The 16883-nt window shown below is 32.9% G+C and overlaps 1 protein-coding gene across 1 annotated transcript in view; it reads left to right on the forward strand.

Moving 5' to 3' along the window:
* Window positions 1–16883, forward strand: part of LOC113519503 (protein tiptop-like) — a 418186-nt gene that overhangs the window by 261650 nt on the left and 139653 nt on the right. The window lies entirely within an intron of this gene.

Genomic DNA, 16883 nt, shown 5'->3' on the forward strand with positions numbered 1-16883 from the left:
ATTATAAAAAAAAAATTATTAGTCCAATTTAATAGGCATCACTTAATATCCTTACTAATATTATAAATGTGAAAGTGAGTTTGTTTCTTTGTAAACTTATATTTTTTTTATACAACTTGGAATGGCAAACAAGCTGACGGCCCAACTAATGACAAGTGGTAACCGTCGCCTATAGACATGAGAAGTACCATGGACATAACAGAGTATACTGTTTCGCCCATGATACCCCCTATGCGTTGCCATTCCTGAGGACTCTTAATAGGTTAACCAATCACTAAATGAAATTCTCTATAGACGTACTATATGGTATGGGATGGAGAAGAATATAGGACACTTTTTATCTCAGCCAACAACCGTATCCCAGTCACGCAAACACAGGTGTGGGTACAAGCTAGTAACGGCAGTTTGAAAGGCCGGCAGCACACCTGCAATGCCGTTGATGTTGCGGATGATCATGGGCGACGGTGGTCACTTACCATCAGGTGAGCCGCATGCTCGTTTGCCTCCTGTTGTAAGAAAAGTCACAAAATTGAAAGTTAGTTTTCAGAATTGTTTAGTTCAAATGTGACTTAAGTACAAATTAAAATTAATTTTAGGTTAAACATGAATTAAATATAAGTTATTCTATTTATTTAAGTTGTAATAGTATTAGTATAAATACCATTTGAGTACTGAAAGTTAGTAATAAAAAATTTAAGATTGCGTTCGACAAAGAATAAAAAAACGGACTGCAGTTGTGGCAAAACCAGTTATTTTGATTTCAAAATTAAACTACTAAATCGATTTTGATAAAACTTTTATTCTACTAATCTGTAAATATATCATTTCATATTAAAACAATAATAATTTTTCAAAACAATTTACAGCTATCGCAGTTATGAGGTAACAAACATAAAAAAAAATACAAACGAGTTAAGAACATTCTTCTTTTTAAAGTTGATTGAAAATACTTTAAAGAAAAAAAAGTACATAAAATGCTGATTTATCAAGCAGCGATACCTATCTAAAAATCCCAACCCTTTACCCCATTGTCCCGTCGCAACGAACAACGCAAATCAATCGTATTATAAAAAAAAACTACAACCACTAAATGTCCTTCAAACCAATACGGCACAGGCGTACCTCACCATGAATAAATCTAATAAATAATCTTTTCGAAATTTATTAGCTACGGCATTATGGGACGGAAGCCTCGAAGACAGAGAGCGACGCGCCACGTCGGCGCGTTAGAGCGGGACGGCTGTAATGTCGTCCATCATAAATAACGGCGGACAAAAACAATGGACAATAGAAATGGAGATACGTCTTCTTTAGACTACCCCCCTTTCGGGGCGGGGGGTTGTTTGATATGCAGATGAGGTGAGCGCGTGCGCAACAATGTGCTGTTTAAGAAATTGAAACAATACGAAACATTGTGGTATTTTTCACCGACTTTAAAAAAGGAGGAGATTACATTTGAATTTTTGTTTTTACTGTTTATTACTTCAGAAGTGCATTCATTATTAATAAACTGATTCTGCAAATTTTTCCTTTTTTTTGTTTTTATTATTTATCTGTAAGAATGTGCTTTTAGATTGGTCCCACAGAAATTTCTTCGAAATCGGTTAATTAGTGAAGATTTCAACTTTTCCCTTGATCTGCCTGACGCACTTTCTTCCACGCACAACCATTCTTTGGAATCAACTTCCAGCAGCAGATTTCCGAACCGCTACAACAACATAACCTTCAAGAAAAGAGTATATTCCTTTTTAAAAGACCGGCAGGACACCTGAAATGCCACTGGTGTTGTGGGTGATTATGGGCAGCGGTAGTCACTTACCATCAGGTGAGCCGCATGCTCGTTTGCCCCCAGTGTTGTAAAAAAAAAACGTAACTATATCTTGGTCTCCTCCTTCCTCTTCTTCCTTTTATCCTACCTTCTATTCTTAAATTATATAGAGTCTTCATAGAAACGTTTCGAGAATAACGGGTCAACTTTTTCATACAATTCTGCGTGATAAATAGTTATGAGTGATTCCTTTATAACTTCTATATTTATTTTGTTTTATAGTTTTTGCGTCTTTTTAATGCGTAAAAACTAATCTTATTTATTAAATAATACGTCTAAATACATTTTATTTGTAAGTATATAGAAAACTGATAAAAAAAACTAGCTAATTGTCAAATGACAAAAAGTTAATCCCTTTTTTAGGTTCGATGCTCTATCTACATAATCTAAGTTTCTATTATAACGTTCATAAGTTTGTCGTGTCGTACCTATCCTATCCTAACATTATTTCCCGGGGAGAGAAAGGGATTGTTAGTAATGGAGACTGAGAATCCTATTACTAGCAATATACCCAACCAGGTCGACCTCCTCGCGGTTCTCCCTGGAAACTAGCATGGTTAATTCCTGATGAATTCATCATGATGGGCTAACTGGCCTGTTTTCATTCTCATCTATCACCGTTCACTGGTGCTCCGCTAGTGTATCCCGTTAGCGCAGGCGGGGTTACCATACCATTTTCACCCATCAAAAAAAAAAACATTATTTCCCTTCTGATCTCAATAGTTCTTATAAATTTGTCTCGTAAGTTAATAATCTATCCTTACTATATATAATTCAAATCTATTCAGTAGTTTTTGCGTCAAAGAGTAACAAACATTGTCCATTCATCCATCCATCCATTGTTACAAACATTTGTTTTTAATTTATAATATAAATAATTAATTTAAGGATTGAAATTAAGACAAAACTTTTGTATAAAAGTACGTACTTAGAAGTTTTTTTGTACAACTTAGAATGGCAAACAAGCTGACGGCCCACCTGATGGAAAGTGGTAACCGTCGCCTATAGACATGAGCAGTACCATGGACATAACAGAGTATACTGTTTCGCCCATGATACACCCCATGCGTTCCCATTCCTGAGGACTCAGGTTTAATTCCTCTGTACCCAGTAAGTTAATGTCGGAAACATAATATGCACATTTTATAATAAATATTTAATTTTTATTCTCTACGGTGACAAAACTAATTGAATATATTGTACGTTAACACGCAATGAGGTATCGGCTTTCGTTAATTTATGGTGTATGAAAGCCATAAACACCTGTTGAATTTTAATGAGACGATAAAACCTATTGACACGTATGTGTACGTACTAATCACGTGTATATCGCTGTGTCTCTTTTACAGTTTCGTTCTAATTCTACGAACTGAGTTAGTTTTTTTTTTCCAAAATTACATCTTATCATCTGTAGCTTGTTTTATATTAATTTTAAAAATATTTATTTATGTATATACATATATGGACAGAGTGATCCCGCCATAGAATAGGCCACCCCTTCCTTTCCAGTGTGTGTCGTTAGAGGCGACTAAGTGAGGACGAGAGTTGGACAGCTGCGTCCCTCTTAAAACATCTCTAAAGCCTAACTGCGTTTGCCAATCCGCCTGCTAAACGTGGCAACTACTGGCAAACCCCAGGGGGACGCTTATGTTCAGCAGTGGACATATATATATTTTACAATAAAATTTCTCTTATAACCCTATTTTATCGGGCGGAAAGGGATTGTTAGTAATGGAAACTGAGAATCCCATTGCTAGAAATATACCCAACCAGGTCGACCTCCTCGCGGTTCCCCCTGGAAACTATTATGGTTAATTCCTATTGAATTCATCATGATGGGCTAACTGGCCTGTTTTCATTCTCATCTATCACTCTTCACTGGTGCTCCGCCAGCGTATCCTGTTAGCGCAGGCGAGGCTACCATACCATTTTCACCCATCAAAAAAAAACCCTATTTTATCTATATATGTTTTGTTCTTTTCTTTTGCACATTTTTCAATTTGCAAACACAACAAGTTTAAATTTTTTTTTTTGTATAATAGTCTAACTTTTTTTTTTTTGTATAATTAAAAATAATTTCACTTACCCTTTGCCTTTAGTTATGTAAAGAATATACAATTAAAAATACAATATAGAAAAGTGTTAACATATTATATGTAAAAAATATAAAAAAATACAATATATTATTCACACCACAGTTTTATGTAACAGTAAAGTGTTTTAAATTTAAATTTATTTCCTTCAACGGTTCATTATTATAATTTTCCACTTTATTTTAAAATTGTTAATAATTACTAGTTATGAGTCATTCCATTTAAAATCGTCTAAAAATAAAAAAAATTGTTGCCGACCCATTTTAGATTTTAGTGTAACTTTGAGGGACTCTTCTCTAGGGTTCCTAAGAATGAAATTTACACGAATTTGATTTTTATATGCGCTTGATTCCGCGCATTTAAATAAAAACTTCAAAATATCGATTTTTTTTAGATTAATTAATTTTTCCTCAAAGTTTTTTCTTTTTAAAGATTATTCCATTATTGAACCGTAATTCTTAGGTGAATAGATAGTAGTTTAAGTATACCAACTAATAATTTGCTCAATAAATACCTACCATTAGCGACAGTGCTGAAAATGAGTGTTTTTTAGTCATTTTTCGTGAATTTTAAGGGACTCTAGTGTTAATAATAAATAAATTTATAAACTATATACGTGCTCTCTGATATTTATTATAATATAAAATAATTAAATGTGTTCGTTGTAGCCATGAAATCCTTAGTCGGTTTAATGTATCGTATTGTTTCATTATTCAAAATTACTTGTTAATATTATCACTAACAATTATTTGCAGAACTTTTAAATATATTAAGTTTAACAATACTTTATTTATATTAAAAGCTATTTCACTTTCTCTTAAAAAAATGCTATTACACAGTTTTTGAATATTTAAATGACAAAAAAAATTATAATAGATGTAATATATTAAAAATTACTTTAAATATGAACCATAATTAATAAACCGTCTTTCAAAAAAGCGTTCACGCTCATTTTTTATCTTTATCCGAGCAGTAAGTGCTTTATATTATTCCCAAATTCGTGTATAATATAGTATATATCATATATGTGTAAGTATATTTGTTATTCATATATATTTATTCGTTTATATATGTAATTTTAGTATGTATGTATATCAATAATTAGTAGTACCGCATTCGAGTATTCTGACACTTCCCTATGGTTGACTGGGAGAGAATGCTTTTAGCATTATGTCCGCCATGTACACATATTTGTACATACTAATGAATAAATAAAAATAAAATAAATAAATAATTTTATATGATAATTTGACATAAAGAATATTGTAATTTGGAAAATGTTTGTACTTTATAATTCTAATATAATGTAGACTAAACACAGTTTAACATTTGCATAGCTCTACGGGGTGCTGCATGTAATGTGCCTGTATATATAACTTCTTATTGTACCATGTAGCAAGCGAATAAATATGATTTAATTTGATTTGATAATACAGTTATTTGTATATGTTATGGGATTTGGTATTGTAAACAAACGGACTTATAAATAATATTAACCACCACGTGACACCAGTGAGGGATGATAGGTGAGAATGAAAAGGCAGGAAAGTTGGCCCACCGCGATAAATACACCTGGAATTCAGCACGATGGTTTCCGGGAGAGACCATATGGAAGTCGACCTGAAAGGGAATGGTAATCCGCATTACTAAAAATCTTTCCCTTCCAGGACTAAGATGTTATGCTTCCGTACCATATTGTAACATTTTGCGAATTTTGATTTAAAAAATTAATTAATTAAATAGATTTATGGGTTTAATATAACGTTAAATTATGACTGCTAACAATTTTACTGTCAAACGATCACTTGAATAAACAGTTGTCAAGGATACCACTTTTATTAATCAGTATGTATCTCAATTTGTTGGAAGTTGACGTTACGAAATTTGTAATGCTTGCAGTATTTAGATCGATGACAGAGAGATATTGTTTCTTACAGAATCATTTTGTATGAAATTGGAAAGGGAATAAAAAATATTGTTACACATCAATGTCATCTGTCAAAATTAAAAAAAGAGGAAAGAATATATGTTTATAGCAAGGCAACAGATTACAAATTAATACATTAATAAAATAAATATTACATAAAACAGCTTTAAATTTGTACTGAAATAACTGCTCTGCGTAACATTCTATATTAGAAACATTAAAAAAATATCGGCTTTAAATTTAAAGTAACAAAATGGCAGCCTTAATGTAATGTAATGTAATGGATGTATGTATGTAATATGTAGTTACAATATTTAGTCTTGCCTCATGGTTGACTGGTAGAGAACGCCATGCATAGCCAACGCAGCCATGCAAACATAACTGCTTAACGGTTGAAACACGAATGGGACAGAGGTACCCAAGCAATCTATTTTTGTACAAAGTCTCCCTCTAGTCCAGTTTCGACCAGTGCATAAACCTCTTTACATTGTGAGTTAACTTTTATCATATTTACCCACATACTTAAAAGTTGAAGTGATAAAAGTAATTGACTGCCTCCATGCATGTTTATTGTTAGTGCACCGCTCGTTAAATTTTAAACACATAAGTAATTATCATGGTGTTCATTACCATACGTACGGGAATAAAATGCATGAATGAAAATGTATTAGGTTGTAAAAAAAAATCGTAAATATATTTTTTAATGTTTATGGAATCGTCTATGACAGGGTTAGGTTTTATTGCGTTTTTTTTTTTTGTATTCACGTCAGTTTATTAAGTGGGCCGATAAGACAATATCTAGCAACTGTTCATTGTAATGTCACAGTCTAAAAAATGTGTGATGTGTTATGTCATTGTCTAAAAAATGTGTGTTATGTTATGTCACAGTCGAAAAAACGTGTGATGTGTTATGTCACAGTCTAAAAATCTTGTGATTTGTTATGTCACAGTCGAAAAACTTGTGATTTGTTATGTCACAGCCTAAAAACGTTGTAGTGTAAAGAATGTTATGTATGTTTGTTAAATTACCTATTATTTTAATTGTGTATTCACAAATTTACAATGACTTACTTGTCAATATGATTGACGTTGTTGGCACGATTGACAATGTTGTTTTTTTTTTTTTTATTTAGAAGCAGACATAGTTTTAAACATTATGTTTTTTGTTCTTTGGAATTTATAATAAAAAATGTTATTTAATATTTGCCAATCTATTCCCGCCAAAAGCTTAATAAGAAATTAAAACAGCAGCGTGAATACAAAATTGATGTTAGTAAATTTGACCTTGACCTTGCTTTTTAGCATGTTTTATCGGATTGTTCTTAGCTACTCCAATTAGGTTATAAGGAAAATAGAACAAAACGCGTAAGATTAGAAAAGTTGAAAAAAAAAAAGAAATTAATTGGCTTTAATTTTGATCTTACGTTAAAAGATACTCGAATTATTACGCAGTTTATATTTCTTTAACTGTCGCGACCAAGAATCGAACCTGAACTAGGTACTATTTTACCAAGATGGTTTTAAGAACTGTTTACATTTGTTTTTTTTTTTTTTTTGATGGGTGAAAATGGTATGGTAACCCCGCCTGTGCTAACGGGATACGCTGGCGGAGCACCAGTGAAGGGTGATAGATGAGAATGAAAACTGGCCAGTTAGCCCATCATGATGAATTCAACAGGAATTTACCATGATAGTTTCCAGAGAGAACCGCGAGGAGGTCGACCTGGTTGGGTATATTGCTAGCAATGGGATTCTCAGTCTCCATTACTAACAATCCCTTTCCCCCTTGTTTACACTTGTTAATATGTATCTACATATTTTTTTTTTTTTTTGGACGGGTGAAAATGGATTGATAATCCTGTCTTCTCTGTCGGTATTTAATATTACTAATAATAATAATAATAAATAAATAATATATAGCAATATTTATATATTTTATTTGCAATAGCTATATACTGGTCCAATAAGGAATATATTAAAAGTATATTATCCAAAAAATAATATTGTATGACAGACTTTTAATATATTCGAAAATATATATCCGACCGATATGGGCGATATCGATATGGGTGATGACCTTTTCACCCCCATCAATGCCAGAATAATAGGCATGCCTAGGTGAAGTCGAAGTCAGCTCACCACGATAGTCTCCATGGGGCATCATGTGGTGGAATATCTAATAGGGTGATATAGCTATTTTTCTCCAATTTCTACACGTTTACAATGCCTCTCTTGAGTCTCAGGTCTTTAAAATATAATTGTATAGTTTTACAAAATTTGTTATTGCTTTTTAAGTTTTAGTGAAAAACTTTTGTTGAGTTTACATACATGTCATCAATAATTTAACCCTGTTTGCGATCGAAATATATTAAACTGTCCAAAGCGTCGAAACAAATGATTTATTTAAGAATTTACACACGCAAGTTAAATGCGTTAAGAGCCACAATGCTTTATTATTTTAGATTTTCTGTTTTTTTTTTATTCTGTCTAAGACAGCAAATATTTTTAAATGTCAAAGTGAGTTTGTTTGTGTGTTACCTTTTGACGCCTTAACAGTTGTTTTCTTTTCAATCGGTGGAACTCCTTTAATTTAATGCATTAAATGTTTTACATGTGTTCAATGTAAAATATGTACAATAAAGATTTTACAATACATTATTTTAATAATTGAAAGGAAATTTAAGAGAGGGAACTTTTAAAATTTAGCATACTATATGAGTAAATACAAACCAATTAGTTTGTATTTATTTATTTAGTATAATTGTGACCTATAAAATCAAAGACAGCTAAATCAAAGTCTGTCAAATGTTTAGGAAACTACAAAAACTATTTTTTTTTCAAGGATATGGAACGATATTCAATATTTTAATTCAGATTAAAAAAAAAATTAGTAATAATTTGAATTTTAATTAATAGAAGTTTTAATTAAGAGAAATATTTCAGTACAGAGTGAAAATGAAATCGATGTTAATGCATTTAGCTGCCTTTGATTTTACACGCCTCAATTATATAAATACTGTGAATTTTTTATAAACTTTTAAAAGAATGTTCTAACACTGAAATTGTTCCTAAAAGAGTCGTTATATCAAATAAAAGAAGCCAGAAACTTTTGACCTCCTATATCGACACATCTCTTACGAGAGTGTATATACAATACCGAGTTTGGTAACAATCGAATTAACCTCTGTAAATCTTCGTGCCCAATTAGAATATCTTGCCGATAAATATAACAGAAACTAACACGTCCCGTCCCACTGGGACACCCACGTGCATTATACGTTTGCGCCTGCGCAGCTGTCACCCGCAATTAAAAGATGGCGCTGCAATCGCTCCCGAACTAATTGACTTTTCATGTTCGATACACGAATTTAAATGGCCGCTACCTGCTTGTGCGGGCACTGTCGATGCGTATGCGCATTTAACGATGCAATGTTTTTATTTAATTGGTGGTTTCACCGCAAAAGGGAAGTGTTTTTTTACTGTCGTTAACATTGAATAAAACAGATCATTCAGGTTCTACAGTTCATAACTACCATTGATAGAAAGAAATATTTGTATTCAATTAAAATTAATTTAAACATTTTTAAATAGTTATCTTTAACTGACTTAAAAAAAAAAGGCGATTCTCAATTCGTTTATATTTTTTTTTTTATGTTTGTTACCTTATAACTACGTTATTTTGACCGATTTGGATTTTTTTATTTTCATATATACTTACAGATGAGTTCTATAGAAATTTTATCAAAAACAATTCAGTAGTTAATTTTTAAATAAAATAATTGGTTTTGCCACAATTGAAGTCAGTTTTTTGGAACATAATATGAGAGAGGCCTATGTTCAGCAGGGTACATGGTCAATATGATGATGATAATAACACTTAGATCTTAGGAATGGCAACATATGAACACCATTGGCGTTGCAATTTCTGAGGCATTCACGATACCATTCATATCTGTAAGTGACGGTTAGCATTTTCTGTCGAGCCAAGGTTGTTGCTATTTCAATTGGCATAAAAAATACTACTAATAAAAGCTCATCCCACAGCATCGACACTTAGCATTAATATGTAATTAAATGCTCATTTATCAAATGATATGTGAGGAATTTCAAATTACCCACTCAAAGTGGGAATTTATAAGTCGATAAACGTCTGTCCAGTAGCGACAGACAGGAATAACCGGTGTCCCAATCGCGGGACACCGCGGGACACGTTTTAAGACATGTACTTATGTGACGGATTGAGCTTGGAGGATTTAAAAAGTATTTTCTATGTCCTTGGGGAAAGCTTTTAGTTACTTATATAATTTCTAGAGTTTTGATTGGGATTCGAAATAGCATAAATGTTATGTCCCAAATGTCCCACGATAAAATTGTACTGATATTATAATAATCATTACTAACACTAATGAAGAAGGTAAATCTATTGTGGGGTTAAAATCAATGTTTGTAAGTTTGTTTTGGTGTTACGCGAAAGCTACTGCACCAAATTAGAGGCGGTTTCACATTTGTGTTTCTGAAGGTTAAACAAAAAATCTTACTAATGTAATAAAATTATAAATGGTCAGTATTTGTACATGGAAGATATTTAGGAACAAATGATATAAGATGTGTTAATTGGAACAATAGAAGCTAAAACATTAATTTTAGAAATCTTGTCTGTTTCTCCGTTTGTTTATATGCATGTTTGTTCCAGTATCATGCAAAAACTTGAAATTAACGCATTACAACAATTACAATTAGTTGCGAATTCCCTAATCACACTTTTTCTGGCCTGTCCTCTTTCATACAGTCCATCCATCTCTTTTTGGGTCATCCTCTTCACTTATAACCATCCACATTCATACGTAATACCTTTCTTATCAAATTCTCTACTTCTCTACAGCTCACATGTCTATACCGTGACAAATAATTTACTTCTCATCTTCTCTATTATTGGCGCTACTTTCAAACTTCCTCTTATATGCTTATTTTTAATCTTTTCTATTCTAGTCACACCACACATCCATTTCAACATTCGCATATCAGTTATATGATTTAAAATTGTAAGTACAAATGTTGCGGGCAAAATCTAGTTAGTACTAGTTGATGAATCTATATTTCGAATCTAGGACAAACTGACCCTTTTACTACCAATGATACGTGTTCACTTTAAATCTTACCTTTTAATAGAATCGAGATATTTACATGTAATAGACTAATCTACAAGTAACACACAATTCATGGAAATGAAACAGCTTAGCAATTAACAAAGGAAGGGGCAAAGTACGCCCAAATAGGGCCAGAATATTATTGTGGCATGTCTCGCGAAGCCTAAAGCTCAGACATCTCAAATTAGAAAGCTCAAAAGTAGCAAATAATAACTGGCTTTTATTGTCAGGATTAAACCACTATAAAGCCCTGATTAAGGGTTTTCAGAAAAGTACTCAAAGAAATTAACTCTCTTGAGTAAAAACAATATCTGTGTATTAATAAGGACTCTCACTGAATACTGCAAAATAAATAAGGTCATGGCCCAACTAGGTTTATGCCCAAAAACCTTTTGTAGATTTTGTCACTATGAGGAAGAAACGCCACAGCACATAATTCGTGGCTGCAGCCCACTCATGCACAAACGATATGTCTCCTTTGGAAAACGCACTTTATATCTTGGGTGGATCATTAACATCGCTGCTAAAAACATCTTAAAATTACTATCACTGACAGAACTTGACCCACTGAAGCTGCGCAGAGATGTTGTATCTCTGTGCATCTTCTACCGAATTTATCATGGGGAGTGTTCTGAGGAATTGTTCGGATTGATGACCTGTTGCTGATTTTCACCACCGTACAACCTGCCACAAACTAAAGTTTCATCCCAATCATCTGGACGAGTGGCGGTCTTCCACCGTGCGTTTTTCAAGGCACTTTCTTCCACGCACAACCATTCTTTGGAATCAACTTCCAGCAACAGTATTTCCGAAACGATACGACAACATAACCTTCAAGAAAAGAGTATATTCCTTTTTAAAAGGCCGGCAGCACACCTGCAATGCCGCTGGTGTTGTGGGTGATCATGGGCGGCGGTAGTCACTAACCATCAGGTGAGCCGCATGCTCGTTTGCCCCCTGTGTTGTAAAAAAAAAAGAAATTGGCATCGAACTTTGAAAAAGAGCAAGCACAAGAGACCAAGTAGGCAGTGTCACAGGGTTTTCTGTCTGGCAAAGCCAATTTCTCAATAATAATAGGAGAAACTGACCCTAATATCGACTAGAAATAACTGAAATAACGATGACGGCTTTTACTACCAATGAAACGTATTCACTTTAGGTTAAATCTTACTGTTTAATCGATTCAAGACATTTACAGTAATATAACAGGCCAACCGTCTAGTAACATCGTTAGATACGCGATCCAATTATCTTTTGTACTGTCACCGTCTGTCACATTTATAGTAAAATTTCAAAGGGATTCCGGGCGAGATAGAAAACAGAAGTAAACGTACGGACGGACACTATTTCTACTCGTGTAACGGACGAGTTGAAATGTCAGTGTGTTTGTCTTGGCCATTATGTCCTCGGAGGTGCCAAATGTGTATGACATCTGATGTGTAAATACTGGAGTAACTCATAATGACGTCTCTCGGACAAGTACTAATGTATCTTTGGCTTTAGGTAACTGGTACAGAAATGAGAAGAGTTTGGTTATTTTTGAAGTATTATTTGGTGTAATTGACTGTAAATATTTTTTTTATAACACAAGGGCCAAGTGAACATGCGGCTCACCTGATGGTAAGTGACCACCGCCGCCCGCAGCACGAGAAGCATCGTAGCTGCGCTGGCAGCCTTTTAAAAAGGAATATACTCTTTTCTTGAAGGTTAAGATGTCGTATCGGTTTCAATTGTTTGGGTTGCGTGTACAGTGGACATGAGTAATGTCAGTACAGCTTCGATATCTGTTTTTTGGGATTTTCTGGACGTTGGTGATGGAAAAGTCATCACCCGTTTCGATATCGCCCATGCAAGTCCAATTGAACAACAATTAACCATTATAGTTTCCAGAGGGAACCGCGTGGAGGTCGACCTGAAGGTGTGTATTGCTAGCAATGGGATTGTTAAATCTCATCACTAACAATCCCTTTCCCCCCAGTGTACACTAGTAGGATATCATACTCGTAATAACTGAGAATAAAAAAAAAGAAAATTACGTATTTTACATTGTAAGTGTATTTTAAACGGTTAACTCTTTAAATACCATTTTAAAGCGACTGCAATAAAATATCGTGGAAGAAGAACTGTATTTAATCCAAATAATGAAACAAAAATAATGAGAAAAAAACATAAATATATTCTTTTTTTACTTTATGTACGTGTAAAAATAGTTATTATACACTACTGTACTGGTCATTATTTTCTGACACCTTTGATATATCCTGAACGATTACATGACAATTCGGGACACATTATCTATTTACACGTGTCATCACAACTAGGAGGAAGTCTCATAAAGTAATCAATTAATTTACACTCGCGTGCATAACAATCGTCTCAGTTAAACACAGTGGGCGTCACTTAAATCTGTCAGTGTATGATCGCAAGTGTAATGCCAGAGGTGACTGGCTCGTAGCCAGTGCAGTAATGCCCGGAAATGCCGATTCTTAAGTTATGGTAGGTTATGGACCGAAATTATCGTGAATGCTTCACGTGAACGATCGCCTTGTGTTTACGAACACTTTTATATCTTATCGTGTTTTTTACTGTACTCTGGTTATGTAGTATAAACATGTTATTGATAGAAACAATTTTTTTTTATTTTCTATAATTAATTGCAAAAAAAAAAAAGAGAAGGAAAATGCTTATTGAATTCTTATCTGGACAACCTGTAGAATAAATCAGCAGTGAAATAGTAATGTGGACAAAATATCAAATAAAAGCTTGATAGTAGCTTAATACGATCTATTTTTGTGTAACTCTAATATTGTTTTCTTTTTTTATACAACTTAAAATGGCAAACAAGCTGACGGCCCACCTAATGGAAATTGGTAACCGTCGCCTATAGACATGAGCAGTACCATGGACATAACAGAGTATACTGTTTCGCCCATGATACCCCCCATGCGTTGCCATTCCTGAGGAATCAGGTGTTATTCTTCTGTACCCAGTAAATTCACGCCATATCCCACCCTTCAAACCGAAACACAGCCTTGCAAACACAACTGCTTTACGGTTGAATCACGAATAGGACAGAGATACCCAAGCAATCGACTTTTGTACAAAGTCTCTCCCTTTCTCTTAAATATTGCTTTAATTATAACAAATTGTTAGAAATAATCATGTATCAAATGATCTAGACGTGATCCACTATCATAGTGAGTCACGTGATTAAAATTTAAACTTGTGTAATATCTACACGATTGCATTAATTCCCATGCCATAAAAAACATAAATCAAACGGAGAATTATGAAAACAAAGTAACTATAGGTAAATACGTAATATGCGTAGATTGGCAACGTTTTATCCAAACAATATCGCGATACAATATCCACCATATTCTGTAGTTTGACTGCATATGTCAATCATGGTTACATACAATCAAACAAATTTATTCTCTTTATTGATACGCCCATGTGTGTACTATTTTTTGCGCCCGCATTGCAATTCGGTTTATTAATTTATTTACTCAATTTTTATACCACATTTACTATGCACCGCGACAATTAATTATTGTCAAGTTTAATTGAGTTCTAGATAAAGTTGTTTTGATTTTTAAATTGCTTTGTGTCCTTTGGGGATTCATATCGGTTAGGGCTGTCACTCGTTACATATTTTATGAAGTTTTTTTTTTTTATACAACTTAGAATGGCAAACAAGCTGACGGCCCACCTGATGGAAAGTGGAACCGTCGCCTATAGACATGAGCAGTACCATGGACATAACAGAGTATACTGTTTCGCCCATAATACCCCCTATGCGTTGCCATTCCTGAGTACTCAGGTGTTATTCCTCTGTACCCAGTAAATTCACACCATATCCCACAGATTTGTATAGTCCTAACATGTTTTGCTAACATTAGCGTGCAAAATATTATTTCAAGGGCAGTGGCAATTTCAAGTGCCTTACAAAGCAAATCCATGCCCCCTATCTATCCCTGCCTTACAAAACATATTAATATTTTGTGAAGATTAGATATAAACTAAATAAAAAGTCAAATGGAATTACAATGTCAATAGCAAATGTCGAAAGAGAAACATATTAAAGGTTGTCATTTAAAAATTCGTCAATATTATAATAACATTTGTCAATCAGTAGCATTTTAAGTTTTTTCCGGAAAAAGTTTGTGTTTAAATTTTTATATACATCTGGAATTTTATTATAAATTTTTGGGGCCATACATATAATGCTTTTTTGCAATAAAGTGGTTTTGGCTGGATGTATACATAATAGATTTTTATTACGTCTATTTCGATAATTTTTATCAGATAGACGTGGAAATAAGATTGGATTTAACTTCACAAATAAGGCCATTTCAAATATATATAAGGACGGAAGAGTGAGGATATTATGTTTAGTAAATAATGGCTTACAGCTATCTGTGACATTCAATCCAAACATGGATCTTATACATCTTTTTTGCATCTTAAAAGCCATATCTTTATTTGTTGAATTACCCCAGAAAATAATGCCATATCTTAATATCGATTCTACTAAACCATGATAAGCTGTAAGTAGCACGTTATTGTTTACGGTCCTAGACAGCTTGTAGAGTAGATATGCCAGGCTAGATATTTTTTTGTTTATTTCGTCTATATGAGTTTTCCAGTTTAGTTTTTTGTCAATATTTAGACCGAGAAATTTAGCCGTGTCAACTTCATTTATAATATTATTATCATATATTATTTTAATATTAGATTTAGATTGTGTTCTTTGATTAAAGTGCATAATATTAGTCTTTTTTAAATTAATTACCAAATTATTATTTTTTAACCAAGCAATTATTGATGTCAGAGATTTATTTATAATATATCCATATAAATTAATATCATTACAATTTACAGTAACTGTACTATCGTCAGCGAATAACGTCATAGGTTGGTCAACAAAGTTAGGCAAGTCATTAATATATATTAGGAAAAGAAGGGGACCCAGCACACTACCTTGGGGTACACCAAATGTTACAGTGCGCTGTTTTGATGTAAACGTTTGTTGCTTTTTTGTTTTCCAATTTAATCTTGTCACTTCTGTAATTTGTTGTCGATCTGATAAATATGATTTTATCAAATTAAGGATATTACCCCTTATCCCATATGCCTCGAGTTTACGTATTAGGATGCTGTGGTCTACATGATCAAATGCTTGTGTCATGTCGCAATATATAGAACAAACAGGTGAGGTTTTATCAATTTCGGACATAACTTTTTCTAAAAAATCATAAATCGTCATATTTATAGTTTTATTTTTTCGAAAACCCTTTTGTTCATTACAGATAATGTTATTTTTCTCTAAGTAGGCATTAATTTCAGTATATAGGTATTTTTCAAATATTTTTGAAAATATAGATATCAGTGCTATTGGTCTATAAGATTCCATTACCTCTTTATCATCCCTTTTGTAAAGAGGTTTAACTATGGTCTTTTTTAGTTGCTGGGGGAAAATGCCTGTCTGTATACTTAAATTTATAATATAGCTTAAATGAGTGCATATATGTTCATTTACCTCTTTAATAATTTTAGTTAAAAAACCATCATATCCAACACTGTTTGTATTTTTTAAGTTTCTTATGATTTTTTTTATATCTTGGGGTGTACTTGGGGCCATAAACATAGAATGTGTTCTATGATGGAGCTTTGCAGTTATATTTTTTCCACAGTTAGTCGTACGATTAATTCTGTCGATAAAGTAATTGTTGAAATGATTTGCTATATTTTTAGGGTTACTAACGTATTCATTGTTTATTTTTATTGTCCGGATAAAATCTTTAGGTATATTGAATTTAGAATTGTTAATAATTTTCCATGTTGTTTTAGCTTTATTATCTGATGTTTTTATGTCATAGTTGTTT

Source organism: Galleria mellonella, unplaced genomic scaffold, assembly GCF_026898425.1.
Source record: "Galleria mellonella isolate WM207_F2 unplaced genomic scaffold, CSIRO_AGI_GalMel_v1 utg246, whole genome shotgun sequence".
NCBI lineage: Eukaryota > Metazoa > Arthropoda > Insecta > Lepidoptera > Pyralidae > Galleria > Galleria mellonella.